Source organism: Mytilus edulis, chromosome 6 (genome assembly GCF_963676685.1).
Source record: "Mytilus edulis chromosome 6, xbMytEdul2.2, whole genome shotgun sequence".
NCBI classification, from domain to species: domain Eukaryota; kingdom Metazoa; phylum Mollusca; class Bivalvia; order Mytilida; family Mytilidae; genus Mytilus; species Mytilus edulis.
In genome coordinates, this window is record NC_092349.1 from 62,902,525 (window position 1) to 62,908,598 (window position 6,074).

The window sequence follows — 6,074 nt, forward strand, 5'->3', positions numbered from 1 at the left end:
AACAACTACTAAAGAGTACAATAATGAAATAACAATTTATAAACCAATGTGACACGTGTCAATTTTGATATAATTCTTTGATGAATGGGCTAATTACATTACCCAGCATACATAACCGATGAGACGTCAATCGCTGCATTGGTTCCACAGAATGATGTAATGACGGATGATCATCACTATCTGAATTAATTCAGTTAGCAAATAGTTATGTAATTAATAGACACGAACATTTCAGGGTTGCCAACATTACCTGTTTTTTTTAGCAGACGCGTGTATCAGCACTTGTAATGCAAATTAAAAATCAAAGACAATCATGAGGACACGCTTACTTTTGAAATATGATCTTTTCAACCTAGTTGAACTGACACATACTAGAATCTTTTATTCATGTAACAAGTATTTATTTGAAATTTTTTTTTATAACAGCAAACATAGTAGTCCAAACAGGAGGTTATTTCATGAATTGCCTTGTTTTTAATTGATTATTCAACTGATTGATTGGTTTACCTTATTTGCAAAATTTCAAACATATTCAAGACGCGCGTCAATTGAACAATTATTTAAACATTTAAGTTCTTATCGTTGACAGTTTACTCTAATCTAGTTTATACATCTATATCTATATTCATGACAGAATAACGCATTATGGATAGACACAAAACTTCATGGGATGATTCGAAAACAGGAATATGGAAACAAGATAAATGCAGCTTATGAAGTTTCAATTCTTCCATTTATCAAGATTAATATTTGAATAAATGAAAACATAAGTTACAGGCTCAAAAAAATACAAACGAGAGAGAATATCCATTAAAGTATAAAATATTGTTGTATTGTGCTAAGAATGATCCAAATTTTTCATAAACAAAATTGATTATGCAGAAGAACATTAAAATTTTACTTTTAAGAACATCTTATGGATATGTTACGAATATTTAAGAACAAACTAAAAACAAAGCAAAGCCAAAGAAGACACAACACAAAAACAAAATACAAAGAACCAAAAATAAAACAAAACTCAACAAAACAAATCAGAACAAACAAAACAATAGCTCAACAAAACAGAAAAAAAAACATTTTATATTAAGATAAAGGTAAACTTAATTGAATGGATGGTTTCGTTATTGCATTTATATATCTACTACGTGTTCGTGTGTAGGCAAACTTAAAGGTAATTTGACATAATGTCGTCGTCCGATAGGTATTACCACAATGGGGTCGTTCATATTGGATATATACTTTCAACCTAATTCTATATTCAAGAATGTGTAGCTCTACTAAGACTTTGTAAACGTCACAAGTCTCTGAGTAACATATAACAAAATTCATCAGACGGTACCAAGACCTTGTTGATAAATATTCCTATCAACTTCAAAAATAATACACGATGGTCTTGACGTATAGCTTCTCGAGTACTGGCGTTTTATCATCTTCATAAGGTGTTATAGTATCCTTTTATTTGATTTTATGAATTCTACTTTTACTGCTTAGTCTGTTTTTGGTGATATCCGTTTGACTTAAACATTTCGTCATTGCGTACTTGTTCTATGGTAAACAAAAATGCATTCATGTCTTTCCTTTTTTGTTAATGTGCTCTGTCTATGCGCTTTTGTGTGCTTCTTTATTACATATGACGTAGCTCTGTGGTTATACATCCGGTCATTGTGTTATTGTGCTATGATAAAAACAATTGTATTCTAGTCTTTCATGTTTGCTAATGTGGTTTGTTTATATGCCTTTTTGTATTTCTTTGTTACATATTTGTTTGTTTTTATAGTGATTAGGATTATAGCACATTGTTGACTGATGTACCCCTTTTTGGCATTTTTACCTAATGCGTCTGTTTGTTTTGTCCACACATCGTTATCAACATAATGGAACTGTATGCCACTGTCATACAAATGAGAGATTCAGCTAGCTATAAAACCAGGTGTAATCCACCATTTTCTACATAAAAAGATGCCGGTACTAAGTCAAAAATATGACAGTTGTTATCCATTCGTTTGATGTGTTTGAGCTTTTGATTTTACCATTTGATTACGGACTTTCCGTTTTGAATTTTTCTCGGAGTTCGGAATTTTATTTATTTTACTTTGAATCCAAACGGACGTCCAAAAGCATTAGTCGAGTCGTACTGTACTGCTAGACTGGAGAACTACAAGTTTCATCATTTATATGCATCAGTCAACACGTGTTACCTGATGTAATTTGAAATACTTTTATCTGAAAATTATGTACGATCATTTACATTTTGGCATTTCATACATTTTAACTGGTCAAACTGTAGAAACATAATCGAAGTTTTTCCGAAGAACTAAAATCACTTTGAGTTTTATTAATCAAATTTTCTAAACATTAAGAAAATGTCAATATAACAGACTTCTTTTCTTTTGATAACACCCAAAGATAAATTTTAAGTGTCATTTTTCAAGATTCTATTTAATTCTCATTGTATCGGTTACAATTTGTAAACACACTGCGACATTCAAATTATATTAAGAAACGACTGTGAATTGCAACAATTGAAATAGATCTTAATTGACTTAACTAGCATGAATTCAAATTTCGAATGAATCAAACAACATGACTTCGACGCCAGAACATGAGGCATCAAATTACACGAAACCAAATCATCTACCATCTAATTCAAATAAAATAATTATCGATCATTTAAAATTGGCTAGTTTTTGTCAGAAAATGTACAATTTCCAATGTTGTGTTGTCAATTCAAAGACAAAACAGACTGATTTTATTGCAGCGTTAATGCATTCAATGTAAACTAATATGAGGAAATGAAACAATTATAAACCAATTCTTGTTCCGGTATATTGCACATGCCTACAGCTGACGAAAAACCAATAAAACTTGTGATATTTCAGGTTGCTTTTTAAATGCAAGTATTTCGAAATATGTTATCCAGTGACATTAAAGGTATATCATTTCGTATAAAAGATAAAACCTTTTAGAGCTGACTTCAAGTTTATCATTGTAGAATACTACATAATCGTTTCCGATAAGTGTTATCACTCCTTGGCCCGTACGTATAATAGACCATACTGAGAGCAAGAAATCTGATTCTTATGTTTTTGAATCGAAAGGTCAATTTCTTTTTAAAATATATAACCATTCTAATGAAGTTATATCTAATAGATGCATAACTGTTTTGTTTTTTTCATCTTGCATTAAGCGACATAAACATTAAGCATGGCATGTTGATATATATCTAATGGGTTTTTTTTCTCTTCCTTTTTGCCAATTGAACATCAAATATAGTCGTGTTTCAAAGCTTATGGTTCGTTCTTGTTTCCATTGGCTGTTTTCAAAATAGATTTTTTTTTAAATGTAAAGAACTATTAAAACATATTCAACAGATAAGAAATACAAATGTCAAAACAAATATATAACCGTTTTTAATCGAATTTCAAATTTATCAAAGAGAATTTTCAATATATGCATGCAACACTCAGATTGTAAATGCATAACTTGCATGATAATTCGCATCGGCTGCTATCTTTGGAAATGTTCAAAGTTCCCGTGGGTAAATTCGTTGTATTATTACTTCCCGCATAGTTGGTTGTTGCGGTTTACTTAAAATTTAACAAAATTTCAATATGATCATATGAATAGTTTAATTATTGCATCTGGTAAATATTAAGTCAGAGATTGTCAATTATAATTTGAAGTTTTGAGCAATAATCTAATAAAATTTTTCATCGCAGAAACATTCTGGAAATGTTAACCCTGTATTGCACAAACTTGTGTTTTCCTGTGTTTACTATGACCACAGTGTTTTTTGTTGCAGTTATCTCAATATTAATTTACATCATTATGTTCTGAATTTTGTATAAATGTCACATCTTTGATAATAATTGTATAATTTATTGATATGAAGTGGTACTCCTTTGTGTTGCTGTTTCATTGGTGTAGACCCCACATCACATTTAATTTTTATAAGTTACTATAAATTGCTTTAACAGTCAAATTTAGTACTAATCATGCATTGACAATCAAACCAAGTATTTATCTTTTACTGACAGTCAATCGTAAGATTGATCATTTATTTACAGTCAAACTTAGTATTGATCATGTACTAAAACAAACCTAGTAGTTTTCCTGAACTGACCATCAAACCCAGTATTGATTAAGTACTTATACTTTCAAGCCAAGTATTGCTCCTGTACTGTCGCTCAACCCTAATATTGTTAATGGGATGACAGTCAAACTCAGACTGTTCATGTACTTACACAGTCAAACCCAGACTGTCCATGATGTACTGACACAGTCAAACCAAATATTATGACTTTATAATAACAGTCAAACTAAGTTCTCTGTTATAACACAGTGAAACCTAGTATTCTGTAATAACATAGTAAAACTCTATCGTGTATTAACCCAGTATTGGGCATGTACTGATAGACAAACCTAGCATTTAACACGTACTGGCAGTTTATCCCGGTGTTCTTGTTGTTCCTTTGTTTTTCTCGTAGAATTGATGTTTTCTCTCGTTTTTACTTTGTAGCCCAGGTTTGTTTTTTTCTAAATCGATTTATGATTTTTGAACACCGGTATACTTCTTTTGCACTCTGTTGAAGCTGTTGTAATAAACATTTACCCTATTGCGTTGTCAATATTAAAAAGAAGACAACTTTTTACAAGAGACAAAATGACACAGAAATTAACAACTATAGGTCACCGTACGGCCTTCAACAATGATCAAAGCCAATACTGCATAGTCATCTATAAAAGGCCCCGAATTGAAAATGTAAAACAATTCAAACGAACAAACTAATTGCCTAATTTTTGTACAAAAAATGAACGAAAAACAAAGATGTTATACATAAAAATATACTAAATTTTTTATCTATGAGGCAGAATGTCACTCGTGTATCTTTCGCCCCTTTTTAAGTTACATGTGCATGTACTTAGGTGAGGTTAGGTGACAATTAATATAAATCAAGAATTTGAAATTGATACTATAAGCCGGTAGAACATTCGTTAAGGATAAAAATAAGCTAAACATATTGATAGGTCATGGATCTCCTTTTCGAGATATTTGAGATTTAAAATATGGCGGGAAAAGGCTGATTCGGACTTTTACCTTATATTTGCATTGGTATCATTTGGTTCTCAAAACAAAAGAACGAAAATTAAGAATCTTCTAAAATTTTGGCAAATGACCTTTCATGGGCTATTTAGTATTATATGAAAAAATAAATGGGTGTTATGGGGCAAAATATTTTACCTTGTGTTGTTGGAAAACACCAAGGAGTCCGAACATTTGACACGAATTCAAAAACCTCACCTAAGTACATCCTTAAGTGTACTCAAGTCATTTTTAAAGACAGAACACGCAAAACACCAAAATAAGAAAGCGGGTATTTTGTAGATTTTTTATGTTTGTCAATATCAAGACGCAAAACATGAGGATAATCTAAATACACAAATGATTTCTTATTTTGGATTGTTATTTACAATATACATTATCGAGCCCAACAACCTGTGTATAATAACTATTATTATCAATTCGTCACTCGCTTCTTTTAGACAATTGTAGTTATTTTCAGTCTTTCTTCCTGATCAAATTAAGTTATTTTTGTATGTTAATGTTTACTATTAAATTGATTCCAAAGCGTATAGAGGTGATGGTAAAACCTGAGTTTTATTTTGATCAGAGTTTTATAATTGCAAACCATTATAAGGCTTGCAACTCCTTAAATCATTTAGAACGACAGAACTATTCTATAATAATTTATCACATTCCATAATAATCGATCACAGTAGGATAATGCATTTGTTTTTATGTTTACTTACACAAACAATTATTAAAATTAAACAATAAAAGTTGTGTGGGTAATATGATGTTTCCCGACATAACTTTCTTGTGTTATGCCTATCTAAAATATGAAAATATGAATCTAATAAAATGTGATGGTTCAAATGTAATGCACTATACATGTATATGAACTTAAAAACTAAAAGTCTGTGTATTGTCTTATTGGTGTCGTTTCGGGTTTGTCTCATTCACGTATTATACCCCTCATATCTTTTATCAGTAATTTGACAATAAAATAAAA